Source organism: Brachyistius frenatus, unplaced genomic scaffold (genome assembly GCF_029030835.1).
Source record: "Brachyistius frenatus isolate BFR_SWC_R1_liver_20210118 unplaced genomic scaffold, ASM2903083v1 Contig_121, whole genome shotgun sequence".
In the NCBI taxonomy this organism is placed as follows: Eukaryota; Metazoa; Chordata; class Actinopteri; family Embiotocidae; genus Brachyistius; species Brachyistius frenatus.
Window position 1 is genome coordinate 831,853 of NW_027210720.1, and position 16,749 is coordinate 848,601.

The 16,749-nt window shown below is 40.8% G+C and overlaps 1 protein-coding gene across 2 annotated transcripts in view; it reads right to left on the bottom strand.

Moving 5' to 3' along the window:
• The window catches only part of fez1 (fasciculation and elongation protein zeta 1 (zygin I)), a 249,455-nt gene that overhangs the window by 70,191 nt on the left and 162,515 nt on the right, over nucleotides 1–16,749 (bottom strand). The gene's annotated exons all lie outside the window — the stretch shown is intronic.

A 16,749-nucleotide genomic window follows, 5' to 3' on the forward strand; every position in this document is an offset into this window, starting at 1 on the left:
TGTACTCCCCTCAGGCAGGGTCGTTATCAGCCTAAAGACGGCAGAGCACAGAGATAGCAGCTCACACACACACACACACACACACACACACAGGTGGAGCACACAAATGGTTGGGATGAGATGGGGCTAAAAGTGTGTATTATATGTGATGGTAATAACCAGATTACATATTAAGTCAATACATGTTTGATCTGGTGATGTGCTGCCATATCTGGTCTCCAGCAACAAATTCACCAAGAAATTACAGATAGAAAAAAGTCACAGCCTAAAATTGCAATACGGATGCATGATATTCACCAATCTAATGCCAAAGTTCCATGATGAATAACCGAAAGTGTGTCTCACCCTGCTCATTAACTGAGTGGGGGCTAAATTTATTCTACTGGTGGAATAACTAATGAGTCGTTGGGGACTGAAGATCTCTGGAGTCTGTGTGCAGTGGCTACTTTCTGCAGCTTTGTCTCCCCAACGCCGTGCAAAGCTAATGCTTACTCACAGCCAAACCCAAACACGTTGCATATTGAATCCCTGTACTTTGAGAAGGCTCCCTGGATGAATTGGCTGAGGCTTATGTATACAGATTGCAGTTATTTTAATTGGCTGTTGTTTTTCAGCAAGATTACGAGGGATTTTTTTTTGTGAAGAAACAGACGACAAGAGCCACACACACACACACACACACACACACACACACACACACACACACACACACACACACACACACACACACACACACACACACACACACACACACACACACACACACATATTCTTTGACAGCACCGAAGGGAATGTGCCTGTGGCCACAGTGCTGAGTGTAATTGTCAAATTCGGAGTCCCAGATGGCCCTCCGTGGCCGTGGGCCCTCTGCTCCCACATCAGTGGCACGTAAACACGTTCACATCATTCACTCCTGACTCATTAGATTCAGCCTCCCTTTTATGATTTTCCTTCGCTGCTTAATTCCCCTCACTGTTCACTTTAAATCTGTGTATGACTGCGATTAAATTTTAATATACTGCTGTGACCTTGAGGGAGAATTTGTCCTTTGTCAGTTTTAAAAAGGGATATTAGCACAAATGTATTGTTAATTATGGATATAGAGAGAATGGCAGGCTTTGTTTTGGGATAGAATCATTTATTTGGAGCTACATAAGTTCCAAGCATTCCTATACTTGAAGAAAACACGTATATTTGTATAATTCAACAGCCAAACTTGTTGGCCTAAATTGTTCTGTGCCAGCATGAAGCACATCAGTATGTTGAGTTGGACCAAGCAAACGATTGATTGATTATTCAGCAAAATGTCAATTATCACATCTTGGCCTTATTGCTGCATCATTATAAGGTAGTTCTTTCTCTCTCAAGTGCTCCAATAAAGTTCAATAACCATAATTCCCCAAACATGCTAACATGAGAATATTCTGCAGTCTCAGCACAAGTCTGTATAACAAACATCTAACCATCTGGTTCATAGTGTAGACAATCCGTTGAGGAACAGAGCGATCTTGTATACCTACAAATTCAGTTGCAGTTAAAAGCAGGATATTTGTCAAAAACAAAGGCATGTGCATGCATACGATATGTGTTTGCCAAGCAGGTATGTAACCCCTGACACGCCACTCTGCATGCATCTGTGCACGCACACACACACATGTCGTCACTCGCGGCGGTTGCCTCGTGCTCCCACAGGGAGGGTCTATTGATCAGAGAGGAATCTCCCTAATTAGGCCTGAACTGAGGAAGGAGACAGCATGAGGCGAGGGGGAAGGAAACACCGGGGAGGGGAGAAAGGAAGAGACAAAAAAAAAAGTAGAAGAGAATGCGAAGAGGCAGTTTGACTTGTTGCTCCACAATGGATCGACATGACAGAGCAGACGAGCAACAACAAAGGGAGGCACACATGTGACGAGATAGGAGAGAGAACGAAGACACGAGAGGTGTGAACACAATGCAGAGGGCAAAGTAATGGAGGTGCAGCTCTGGATTTACCATTCATGCTCTTACAGGATCCCTTCCCAGAGTGCATTGCTCCAGTTTTAGGAATGGGGAGGAAACAAAGGCAGAGGAGGATTTGATTCCAATCACCCTCCGAGCATTTCAGTTCTCCAGGGGTTCAATTAAAAGATGCAATTATCTTTTTCACAACACCACCTCCTCCTCTTTGTTTTCTCTCTTGTTTCACAAGAACTTCTGTGGCTGCAGGTTTGGTGTGTGGCTTCCCTGTGTTATCCCACTGCCAGCATGAACATCATATATGCTACCATCTCACTAGGAGTGCAGTTCCTTCAAGTGGTCAATAGAAGGTGAAAAAAACAAAGCAGTCATGTGCAGATGGGAACATTGATGCATCCCATCCTGAACATGTTGCATGATAATTTACACTTATGAAAGCATTTGATCAGTGTGAATCCATTCAAATCACTTATTCATGTATTATTATTATTATTATTATTTTTATTATTATTTTGTTGTTTATAGGAGTGTGCAGGTAAACAAGATCTTAACAAAATTAACCAGATGAACTGCACACAGGACCTGAAGAATTTAGACCTACTGGATAATTAAACCTCCTGCTTTAATAAAGTGGTTACTGACTTATACATCTTGTGATGTAATTAACTTACATGCCAAACAATGCCATTGCAGTTGTTAAATAACTTAATAGAGCAGAAAAATGTTTCCCTTAGTTTTAAGTTTTATTTTTGTTGGTTTCAGAACCACCTGAAATTATGAGGGCCATATTGGCCATATCTGAACATATTAGATGTTTTCTCTCTTATTTCGCAATTGTCTGTTTCTATTTCCTGTTTTATTTTGGTACTTACATCTTGTGTCATTTCAGGTCACTTCACTTCTGGTCCCTGGGTTTTCCCGCCTTCTGTGATTGTCCGCCTCGCTCTGATTGTTTCCACCTGCGTCCTATCGTCTCTCTGTCCTCCTGTGTATATTTACCTGTTTCTCCCCTCACTTCTTTGTCAGTTTGTTGCAGTTCATAGCTCTCCGCTCCAGCGTTTCCTTTCTGGGCGTTTGTTAGTGTACGACCTGAGTTTTTGTCTCTTTGCATCTGTCTTTGTGTGCCCCTTGCCTGTACTTCTGCCTGAGTGGATTGATTTCTGGAAAGTTTTTTTTTGACCCTGCCTTTTGGATTATTCCCTCGACACTGTCGCCCGTGGTTTTTCGGAACTGTTTTCAGTAAAATCTGTTAACCAAAGCTGTGTTTCTGAGTCGTGCTGTTGACTCCTATACTTCCTGCCCTGTTAGTCTTTGTAACCTGTGTTCAATCCTTGTGTCAGGATACATCTGCCCTACTCAGGTGACCCTGAACAAGTTCCTGATTGCTACCCAGCTCCTGTGCTGTCGGCAGGCCTGATCATACAGGTCATACACGATCTGGGTGTGGTGATTACAGTGCAACAAAAACGTATAGTGCTTCATTTCTTATATTTGAGCCTATTCAGCAGATTTGGGGATATTTATGATATCAAATGGATAATTTGTGCTGTTGAATGAGGCTTTAATGCAGTTAAACTGGTATTCACTCGTTTACCAGGGTGGTTGCTGCAATTTAGTTTTTGTTTTTTTTACAGAAACTAGCTTGACAATCATATCAGTGGTGCGGCTGTCTTTGGGGTTTTGTCTTTGTGTCATCAAAATCTTGGATGTTTTCTTATCAAACGTCGGTGTCCATTTTCCAAACGCATGAATTCCTACCTTTTGAGGGAATTGAAATGCCTTTGGATCCCATCAGGCGACAAATCGGTCAGCTCACAGCAGCTCCTGCTGTCATGTACTGTAACAGCAAGCCATTGTGCTTCTTAATTTCATTTTCTGACACCAAGAAATTCAATCCCTTTCAGCTAATTGTTCAGAACTGTAGGAAGAAGAAAAAAAAAAAAATCCAGATAATTAACCAGATCAAACAAAATAAATGTCCAACAAAGAAGATGTCATGTGCAGTTGGGGGCTGATTGTTGAGACAGGACTGAGACAAGGCGAATGTCGTTGTCTTTAAGGAAGGCTCATTAAACATCCCATTTTCACACAATATGTACACCACCTAAATCTAATGAAGCTCCATAAATCTCTACGCAAAACATCAGAGAGCCGTCGCACAAAGCTCTTCCCCTCACCGCCTCCGCTTATGTCGGTCTAAAATTGCACGGGCACGGTGCCTGAAATGGTTTGGAATATTGAAGGCTGGTGCTGTAAAACCGTGTTAATTACGTGGGAGTCAAAGTAGGCTTTTCAGTATCATTTGTCAGGAAATGCAGAAAACTGAAGAGCTCAGCAACACAAAAGGCCACTGATGTTATCGTAAACTTGAAAAAGCCTCCTAGTTGTCACCTCATCTGATGTTAGAAGCTTTGTTTTCTCTGCTGTTTCTCTACAAATGACTCAGCCAAAATGAACTCAATCTGCACTTCAGTTCATGCAAACAGAAAAATATTGGAGCAATGCTGAAACAGACTATTTTGTGCAACAGAAAGGAGTGAGGCACTCAAAGCCTCGTTTTTACAGATGCCATTGTGTGAAGTCATTAATGATTCTATCGAGACAAAACCTTGTTTCTTCATGTGCCAAATGTAATAGAGCTCAAACGGTGCCATGCTTCAGCAAGGCAAAGACTTCTCTATCAACAGTTTTCACAGTATCAACTGGAGCATCATTAAAGCCAACGAGAAAAGGTGCCCTTTCACATTTTAGATTCTCCTAAACAGACAGAGGACAAAGCTGTTTCCTTTGTTCCCAACCTACAGTGTTTTTTCACTGTAGGTTGGAAGAAAAACGTTGTTATTTGAGGGAGCACACTGACATTACGACATGTTTTTCTCATCTAGTATCTAGTAATCGGTCTCCTCTCATCAACCCCTGCTGTTTACAGCACATTTACATGTTAGTGGGTGTCATGATTGTCCTGTTTTTCAGCTCAGCTCTGGAATGCACACAGCTCAAACGTGCACATGACGGCCAGCTTAGATTCATGAATTTGTCAAATAAATTGGGTTTTGAATGTAACATGCATCAGGCGTTATATTTCCATACACAACACATTTTTGAGCACTGTGCTGGAAAAGAGGCACAAAACACAAGCAGATCGCCTTGATGGTCAGCTCCAAGTCCTCCATGTCTCATTTTGTTACCCCTGCAGGAAGCTTATGCTTTTGGTTCCATTTATATTTGCTGGTCAGCGTGATATGTCAAAAAAACAATAACCTAACAACAGATTTCAGGGAAACTGGGTGAAAACTTAGTCCAAAAGACAAATAGTAATTCGTATTTTGTCTGAATCCAGATCCAGGTGTGGAGATTCTCACAATACAAGACGTTGGAATTGTTTAACTCATTTCCCACAAGCTTCTGCACGAATGAGTGTACCCACATGAAGAGAGGCCCAAAACATCAAACATTATCATTTCAAGTGGCCGCTCCCTAAAGCACACATATGATTCCAACGCATACTCATTCTGTCATGAGAGAGCGTTAGAGAGAGTTTGCTTTCATAGTTATGCACATGATACACAACTGTACATCGCCTCTGAACCAAATGATGATGCAGCTCCATCACTGAATGTCTTCTAGCAATAAATACATGGATGAGCAATAATTTACTAAAATGAAACAAGGATAAAACAGAAATCCTCCTCGTCGGCCCCAAAACAAAAAGAAAAATCATATAAAATGATCTTGGGCAGCTAACTCCGTGGGTAAGATCACAGGTAACTACTCTTGGTGTAATCTTAGGCTCAGATCTAAGTTTCAAAGCCGACATTAACAAAGTGACAACAAAAAAAAGTCCATCTTAGAAGCATAGTTGAGGTGCGGCCGGTTATACATCCGACAGATGCCGAAAGTACTGGCTCTAACTGCATGATCTGAACAATCAAATTAACATAAATGTTTTAAAACTAGCAGGGAAGTAACAAAGTATATTCACAAAGTCCAGCGTGTTTCAAACTCTTTGTTCTTCATTTTAAATGAGTATTATATTCATTCTAATTCGTCCTCCATAATTAGTTAAGCCTTGAGTGTAACAATATGCTTTGTGTTGGCTGCTTGTTAGCTAATCCTGTCCATGGGGGTATTATTGTAGGACTATTACTTGCAAATGAGTATGAAGATTTATGAAATTACAGTACATCTCAATCTGTATGCATGTTCTCAAATTTGTGGATGTGTAAAGAAATCTTCAAACATGAAATGTGATGTCTGCTGAGATTTGTGAATGCACAAAAGTAACTTTAAATGTGTAAATGTGTACATGAATCTGTGACCTCACAGATGTTTCTTTGCAGCAAAGGCCAAAGAGACTCCTCAGCTGCAGACAAACAGACACACAGATTTCAAGCACAACAGAAGTGTAGCAAAAGTCACGCAAAAGGATGGCCGAGTGAGATTCATACCAACAGTAAGAATTAGAGACCCCCACCATACATGTATATCAGATGCATATAAAGTGTTCTACTTTCAACAACAATTTGTGTCTGATGTGCTTTTTCCACAGTAGAGAAATCAATTCTCTAGTAAATATGGGGAAATCTTCTCCTTTTCACTCTTTAAAAATCCCAGAATCTATGAACATGTAAATATGGATATGCAAATATAACTGTCGGACACAAAATAACTAATACTTCTAATTCAACTTGCATACATGAATTGGACCGGGATTTATTTCCAGGCTATTTGTGATTTCACAAATCACGCTAGAAGGCCCACGCCTAAAAATCTGATTTGATCGAAGTGAAAGCAGCCTTCTAATTTTAAATTATGCACGTTTACAATGTGTGAACACATTTATAAATTTGTGTACACATAACAGTTCCTTTTACACACCAATCTGAATACACACATACCTCCAGTGTGTGCACACTTTGCATGACTCTGAACATGCATTTGAAAATAATATAGTTGGAATAATACCCCCATACTGTCACCTACTACTACTACTTACTACATACTGTCATCTTGTGTGTGAATAGCCTCTGTGCTGTACTGCTGCATACATCACTGCTGGCAGTATAAAGCAGTGAACACAGGTTCCCTCTGCTGTAATCAGCTGTTGGTTTGGGCTTATTTTTCTGTGTGCACACAGAGAGGGAAGATTAAAGGATTGTGGAACAGAAATGAGAGGAAATCGTTGTAGTTTGATATGAATGCAAATGCAAGCATCCTCACAGAAACAGAACAGCAGTTTGTGTACCACTGTGCTGCTTTGAAACCTTGCATATGTAGCTGTACTGTACATGCACATATATGTATGTCTGTATGTATGTATGTATGTATGTATGTGTGTGCATGTGTGTGTATAGCAGACAAAAATAGGAGGACCTGAGAAACTGTCTTCCTTCCAGCCTTCATGCAACATTGATTTCTTCTATTGATTGTGTATGTCCTTCAACATTAGGCAGACAATTCACATAAAACACGCAAACACGCACAAAGACAGGAACACCTCATACAACAACACGCTTGTCTGACAGCATGATGTGTCGCAGGCACATGGAAGCAAATAAATGAAGGTAAAGCTCTCCCCTGTCTGGAAGCACGCATCCTCCTCCTTCTCTCTCTGTGTCCGTCCCTTCCCCTCCCTCCGTCCCTCCAGGTAACAATGTGTGCCGAGGTCACGCAACAAAGAGTCATGGCTTCCTCGGTTTAATTTGTGTGAAGACAAGGTGGAAATCTCTTCAGTTTCAATTGCCTCAGCCGTCAGCCTGTTTTCCAACAATGAAAAGTGAGCAGATGACCTTGTAAGGCCAGCGACCAAGAGAGAAAGCATTAATATTTCATTCTTACTGGGCCTGCTCGTCGCCTCTTCTCTGTCTGTCTCTCCTGAAGGGGCATGGATTGTGACTGCGGCCTGCAGCAGATCTCAGGCTGCTGAATCCTGACCAGGCTGCCTTTGAATGAAAAGGATGGGGGTGCATGTCCTGTATTTGTATGTACAGTATGTGTCCATATGTGCACAGAATATTATATTTATTTTCAATTTCAATTTCAATTCTTAGGCCAAGATAAGCATGTGGGAAATACAAAGTGCATATCACAGTGTATTTGTGTATCACATTTGTTGATGAATTTAATTATATTGTGGAAATTTGGCTCGAGAGAGAAATAGTGTATCTGGCTTTTCATGCATGTCAGCAGATGCAAAAAAATGTATTAGACAATGCTGCCATATGTGAGACCACAATCTGATATACACCGAGCTGCTGTTTGTGTCATTCAATTACCAAAAACAGGTTGTAATTGTGTTTAGTTGAAATTTAGCCAATAAAAACTCACAGCTTCGCCAAATGACTTCCCACAAAGATGTCCTCAGGGGGCCACTGGAGAAATGTATGTTAACATGCTACAGGCATGTCAAAAGAATGACCTTTGGGAAAGAATTAGATTTAGTAGCAGACCAGTTGAAATTAGCATATCCAGATGTAGCCAGCTTAATTTGATTTCATTGCATCAATTGGATTTCATCTGCTGTGCAGCAATAACCATAAAACCAGAGGCCTGGACTTCACCGCGGCTGTGCGTCAATCACCATCACAACTCTGGGATGATAATAAACCGATATGAGCGGGGAATGATAATGAAGAGAACAGTTGTCACACGAGGCCCGTCGGTACACTTTGCCAACTCCAAAACATCATGACGAGTGTGGCGAAACTGTTCTATAATTGTAATTTCTTTATTTAGACCCTGAAGGACAGAAAGCAACTAAACTTGATGGGCTGGGTTTTTCCCTAAAATTCCTTGCTTTCATTTTGTTTACACGAGACATGAACATGTACCTCCGTATTACATGCTCGTTAAGGTCGTAGTTCTAACAGCAATTAAATGTCAGCATCTATGTACAGGTCAAGGGGTGAATGTTGCCAATTATGTTCTGCCATATGTGGTGTACTGTGGTGAGGATGGAAACTGATGACTAACGAGTCAGTTGCTGAGATACTGCACACTCAGACTTACAAACATGTTTCCCAAACTTTTAATATGAGTGTCATTTCTGTATGGACAGAAACGGTCCCAAACAAACTTATATTGCAACATGTTTTTGTGTATTAAATCAAATGTAAAAGAAATTAAATTCACAAGGATATGCGCACACAGAAGCTCTATATATCCCAGCGGAGCATCTCTCACCAGCAGGTAGCTTTTTATTTACTTTCCCTCTACTGTGATTAAAAAACAGTGGAGCTGCCTGTGGAGACCTTCACTAATCATTACCATGTTAATAACTGCAAAATACTCTGATGTAGCAGGAACACGGGGGCTACCACACAGCATGAATACAGAGATAAGGGTAAGATAGGTTTCTTTAAAAAGGGAAAATAAAAAATTCAGGTAAGGAAAAATAAACATTGGGAGCTGTGCAGTCGACCCAAAGAGCTACGGGTGTTAATTCCAGATGATTGCCTCCAAGTTTTACCCGAGTCACGCGAGAGATGCACTGATGGAGGTAGCAATCCCTGCTAGCATCATTAGCCCTCTCCAGCTGTTTCAGTGACATTTGCACTTCATCTGAACCTCCAGCGTCCCTCCGAACTACTGCTGCAGCCAGAGCACTTCAAACACACGAACAGTAATTTAGGCCAATCTTCGACCCTTCTGGAGCTATAATGGAGGCCTCCTTCCAACACAGACATCAATAAAATTGCTATGTGTGTGTGTCTGTGTGTAGACGTGCATTTGTTTTCTTTAGTTTTTTACCTCCCACACATTCCCACCACCATCACCTCCACCGCAGCCAATATGGCCGTTGTGAACAAAGAGATGGTCTTCCATTAGTGTAATTGGCCAATTTAGCTGCTGCTGCTGCAGCTGAGGGCGGCTTTATACAAGTGGCTTTTCATGAATAACAAATTGGCTGTTACCTGGTGACTGCAAGTCCAACAAGTGGGCCTGTCCACTGGGGGAAAAAATTGCACTTATTTAATTTGAATAGAAATGTGCTGTTTTACTTTTCTAATATGTGCATACTGCAGATGAGGAGTTAGCTTAGTGCACTATAATAACATTTGCATTTCATAAAATAATCAAATATGGATAAAACAAATAAAGGTGAAATAGTGTGTTCATTTCTTTACATCCATCTATTCACAGTGGAGTAAGTCGAGGTTCTTTGTTCTTCTATCTGCTGCCAATTCCTCTTTACGTAATTGTGTGGTTGGGATTTTTTTTTTTTTATTAAGTTATCTGTTAATAATTTGAGTGTTTCAAATAATGTACAAGCCAACCTAAAAAACTATAAAAACCCAAACCTCATCGACATCCGATGAACATTGTGGTTACAAATCTCAACAGTCAATAATTGAAAGGTGACAATGTTTGAACACATTTAATTCTGCTTTCATCTGCTGCATGTGTACTGTGTGTGTGTGTGTGTGTGTGTGTGTGTGTGTGTGTGTGTGTGTGTGTGTGTGTGTGTGTGTGTGTGTGTGTGTGTGTGTGTGTGTGTGCGTGACCTGTGTGTGTACTACTGCAGAGACCAGCTGATGAGCTGCCATCAAAAGGGAATGACCTTTTCCCACCTTTCCGTTAATGCAAAAGGCATTAACCCTTCAGGCTCCTTCAAACAAGCCACAATCAAAGAGCATGCTGGGAGCCCTGTGTCTTTATTTATGGATGTGGCACCGTGGTTCATTTCAATTCAATGCAGCACTGATAAGCTACTTGTGATAGCCCAGCAACAGCCATTCCCCAACATTTTTCTTCAAGAAGACTATCAGGGAGGCAGATAAGAGAAATAACAGAATGACTGTCCCGACTCTCACAAATGAATTGCAACAAAATGCTACGAAATTGTCGAATGATTGTGCTCTTAAAATGAAGACTCGAACAACGAATTCATTCAGAGTGATATTTAAAATGTAGCTCCTCTCTGCAGGCCTTCATTACACTCTTCCACATATGCAGAACATCATTAGCTCCCTCTTTACAAAGTGGATGCTCTTTTCTAATTCCTCTGATATTCTTTCAGTTCTACACTTTCTTTCTTCATTATGCATTTAATGTCTTGAAAGTTAAAACTGACAAAACATTCAACCTATAACCTAGAGAAAATGGTTCAGGGGGTGGAAGATGTATTGACATATTTCACTTTAATTAAAGTAAAAACACTACAATTTCAAAATACTCCATTTCACGTAAAAGTCCTATATTCAAACTGTTTCTGGAGTAGATGTGAGTAAGTATTGTACTCCTCATGTTATGTTATTTCAGAATTATTAAATGCACTCACATGTAAGCAGCATATTAATGCTTTAGCTGGCTTTTGATTTTGATCTGACCGACTCTATACGAAGCCCAGGTACGTTCAGTAAGGATGATCTGGTCCCTCACATTCTGTCTTTATGGGTAAATGTGTGCCAGTCCAACCCAGTGTCACACCAAAGTGTGTCATTAGCCTATTAGTCCAAACAGCATACTGTGTCTGTGTCACATTTTTGGCTCGCCTACATGATTTGGTTTTCCCAAACCTAGTTGGGTTGAGCCACCAAATGGGTGGAGAGATTTGTTTTCAGAAATCCATGTTGCTTTCTCACGGACTCAAACCCGTGGCTTCCTCTGTGTGATCCACGCAACCATCTGACCTAATTACTGGATCACTTTTATACTTTGTCACCTGACCTTCAACACACGGCTTCCTTTTTCGAGCCAGGTTGACAGTGCGAGACGAGGATAAACGTTACACTGACACTGTGTCCTTTAGTGGACTGACGAGTGTCTCACACGCTCTAGTGTCATACTGTACTAGCTATTCCTGCTATTCTATCGTCTCCATCACTTCTGTTTTCCCATGCAGTCAAAATAATTAAACTCACAATTTGGACATAATTACATTTGCCCAATGATCTTTCTGCCTGAGACGTCAAACCAGGCAGATCCTGTTCTTTAAATATCTTTGTAATTACATCTTTCTGCCTTTTCAGACCCTCCAATGTTCAATCCGTCTCATCACAACTACCTCACCCTTTGGATGTCCAAGGAGTCTCAAGTGAAGTATCTCAACTTCACCACCACCAGTGTCTGGACTCTGAGGATTCTATCTTTTAGATTATGCTCTGGAAAAACACTTTTCATTGTATTAGTGCTAAAACATTTATTCTATTACGTCACTCAATTTTGTTTTACACTTAAAAAAAATTAGGCCCTTATTTAAATAATGTTACACGGTTTACAGTGGATCATATTTTATATTCTCATAATAGGTTTGAAAAATGTTAGTCCGCAAAATACCATGAGAAGTGAATGCAGCAAAATAAAAGTTACAATACTTCCTCTGAACTGTAGAGGAGTAGAAGTATACAGCAGCAATCACAAGTGATGTATGAACTCAAGAATCAGCTGATGGAATTTATAATGGCAGAGCGTCAAAGTTTTGATGTCAATCATGAAACATTCAATTTATTTAAGAGACAGTTGAACATGAAACAGATGAAACATGTCTGTCAGTGCAATCATCTAATCTCCATTTCACTGCTGCTCTCCTCCTCTAAACACATACATTGGGGTTGTTTGTTTGTTCACGTGTAGCTGTCACGTCTGCACAGCATTCATTTATTTCACTTCCACATTCACATAAAACCTGCTCAGTGAAGGAGGGGTTGGGGGTTGGAGGTTGGGGGGTGGTGGGGTGGGAGGAGAAAGACAAGAATAACAGAGACTTTGATTGATTGCCTCAAAGTGGAGTCAGTGCCTGTGATCAGCTTCTGGATGATCCATCAGTCCTCATACAGGAAGGGGAGTGACGGCACGAAGGAGAAACAAGCTACTAACACGAAGGCAGGTGAAGCTACAGTCACAGGCAGGCAATTACATTTGCCATTCAGTCACATAAATGTCATCTGGTGTTGGAGTGTAAAACTTTACGGGAGCCTGTTCTTTTTCAAAGAGACACAAGTCATTGTTTTGCAAGTCACGACTCTCAGGTTGTGCCACTAAAGTCGAAACAGGCAAGTATGAATAACACCTAAGTCTTAAGTACGTCTTAAACGTGGTCACAGTCCAGGACGAGCATCAAGTTAAAGCAGCTGCAGGAACATATTTTCAAAGGTCAGATCATAGCTGAGTTTAGCTTGATTGCAGAAGTGGATGTAAATGGGGGGTGAGAGTACACAAATCATGTTAGATGTTATTGATTGAGAAAAACAAACCAAAAAAAAAAAGTCAAATGCCGTTTTCGACAAATGACGCAGTATTACAAAATCAGCCTTTACAAAGTTTTTTTTTTTTAATTTTTTTATTAGAAATGCTCTGTGCATCGCAATATCAGTCTTTTAATGACATTAAAATCACGCTTTCACTCACTGATACTTTTCCCTTTTGCTGCAATGAAATAATTTATCACCTGATAAAGTTGCAGTTTATCTTAAATCAAAATATACGTAGAAACAATTAGAAACTTTGCTTTTAACCTGGAAAATGTGCAGATACATATTCCATCAATCAGAGGTCGGCAATCTGTATGTAGCCTGAGAGAGAGAAAAAACACCGTCATGTGTTGTCAAAGTAGCGTAGCCATTATTGTAAACTGGAAATAATGCAGCCAAAATATAAAATATAATCATCCAATAACTTTGTAGACTTAAGAGTATCTCCTTTTTACGGTATTATAACTGCTAAAACATTGACACAACTAACCTGGCTATGAAGTGATGATAAAAACGGTATAGACATGGAAGATGACCCCCGGCACCCAGGGGAGAGCTGTCCGAGCTGCACAGCTACGCCCCCTCGGTCTCTTTCAAGGACACAGTGAATACAGTTCACCACCACTGCACACACACACACACACACACACACACACACACACACACACACACACACACACACACACACACACACACACACACACACACACACACACACACACACACACACACACACACACACACACACACACACATGCAAGTCAGGCTGTTAGAAGCACTCACACTTAGGATAAAGGCAGGTTTGAACTCACTTGAGCACTGACTGATGTATAATGTGTGTGACTCACACATCTTTACTGTGTTCTAATTAACGGTTTTAATGGTAAAATACTTAAATGAAACATGAAACACAAATGGTTGACGTCAGCTAGAGACGGGGTGACTGTCTCAACAATAACAAGACCGGAGGACTCATGCAAATTTTGATCTGATGACTTTGTAATTGGACATCATGATAATAGATGGAGCATATTTGAGGGTGCATATCTCATCTGACCTGCAGAGGGCTGTTTATACTACAGTGAGACACAGTTCATTCTGCAGCTCTGTTAGCTTCTTATCTAATCTCCTCATATCTCCAGATCCCAAAGACAATGTGTCCCTCTGCACAAAGACCCTCTTACTGTGTTTTTTTCACATGGTCATAAACCAGTCAGACCACCAACAATGTACCATAAAAAGGGAGCAATTTAAATTATTTTAAATGCAGCCCTAAGTTATTTAAATGTTAAGGAAATCCCTCATGAAAGGTCTGAAATTACCAGAAATCCCCACACTCAGTACTCACTCTGCCAAAACGGTGAACAGGATGCTGAAAGGAAAGCGATTTACTCTCAAATCAATTATGAAACCGAGTTCAAAGCAAGTTCAACTAATATACTGTGAGATCTTTCCTGATAATTTCCTTTGTTTCCATCGCACCTTGTGGAACAAACTGGCTTGCATTGCACTCAGCTGACATGATCTCACCCCATTGGCCGATTCTTCACCTGATTTGTGAAAAACACAGACTCGGTTGGACATGAATTGACTTGTGATGGATATGTGTCGCCGTGTTGCCCGGCAAAATTACAATTAGTCTCCTGAAATGAATGGAAATGTAAGTGAAGTGACCCCGGCACAGCCGTATAACTGGGACCCAGACAGCAATGAAGAAAAGAGCCGTCTGACAAAAAGGGGGGAGGGGTGCTGGAGGGTGACCCCTGTTTGTATATAGGGCCTTGTCAGATGAGGACTATGATTTCATTTAAAGGAGTCAAAGCGTGGTGCTGTGTGGCTGTGGATCCCGGCCAGATGGACTAACACATGGCCTCAGCATTGTCATTCAGATGTAGCGTGTGCCGCGTCGCTCTTAATAAAGCACGAGTGCATTAATTTAAAAGCTTTAAGGGGGAACTATGGAAATTTGTATCATCTGTTACTGTGATTTGGGATTTAAACATGCGTTGGCTCAACTTTATACCATGTTTTCAAAAAGTGTGTCCAGTATCTTTATCACAACTTGCATCTTAGGCAAAGTGATGAAGTCTTTAGTCATTGTGCATTTAAACAGTTACAGGAAATTACATTTTTATGCCAATTTGTCAAAACTGCCAGCAATCATTAAACTTCTAAACATGACTGTGGGTCATAATGAGCTGTTGGCACTAAAGACCTATGGGGATGTTTTTTGGAGGAGGACAGTCTCGACCGATCATAACTTGTCATCCTTCACCACCCGCATGATGTCATCAAGAAGTAAAAAATGATGTAAACAATTGATGCAATCTGAAGGAAGACTGAGGACAATATAAGTCGTCTAAATCAATCATCAGTTGTGCCCGACATCCAGTTTTGCTCCCGACACCCACATCTTTGGAGTTATGGTATAATCAGGCTGATATTGGTGATATCACACAGATATTAATCTGACCTTTTAGACCCCTGGCATATATAATCCATTATTTATTTGCTTTTAGCATTGTTTTACCATGTTTTCAAAAAGTGTGTCCAGTATCTTTATCACAACTTGCATCTTAGGCAAAGTGATGAAGTCTTTAGTCATTGTGCATTTCAACATGTCGGGCACAACTGATGATTGATTTAGACGACTTATATTGTGCATTTAAACAGTTACAGGAACAATATATATGGCTCCTCCCTGCTTTATGCTCCACTGTGTCTGTCCAACCAGTCTGTAACTGGGTCTGTCGGCTGTTTGCTGCTGAGCATTGTGTAAAGTGAGTTCATGCAGCTTTTGTTTGCTGCCAAGGCCGATGCTGTGCGAGCGGTGATTGTTAACAGCGTTGCTGTGGGCTGGACAGAGAAACAACGAGCCAAAAATCACTCAAAAGCTCCAGAAAGCTGAGGAGAGCTGCAGATTCAGCTGGTAAGTCTCTGTAGGTTTATCTCTTTGCATTGCCATGATCATATTATCATTTGATACATTACTATACATATGTAGATGCTTTGACCATCATATTTCCCTGATCAACCTTATACAAGAGCCTTGAGAGCCTTAAAAGAATAATGAAAACAATACCTTGGCTGCTAGGAACACTTCCTGGCAACCAAAAACAATATGTCTCTATCTACCTGGAATCTTGAATTTCCTTTAAAGTGTTTCTGTAGAAATCCTATTTTATTTAAAATGCATCTCTTGCTTCAGTACTCGGCTGTATATGTCTGTATTTCTGTCTGCAGTGATCCACGCGGCGGTATTCAGAGCACGTTTCTGTAGCTGTACTTCTGTGGCGAACCCCGAGAAGCCAGACTGAAAGACCAGCTCACACCGTAGACAGTAGGTGAACGGAGGTGGAAGGATTTGTTGTTGTTGGCACACATTGTTTAATACCTCCCCCTCGTTAAATGTGGAACCACGGCTTTGTGGAAACACCAGGGAAAACAACAATTTAACCTGACTATCATTTCCACAGAATCTGATTTAATTACTCACTGGCTGTATGCACTTACACACACACACACACACACACACACACACACACACACACACACACACACACACACACACACACACACACACACACACACACACACACAC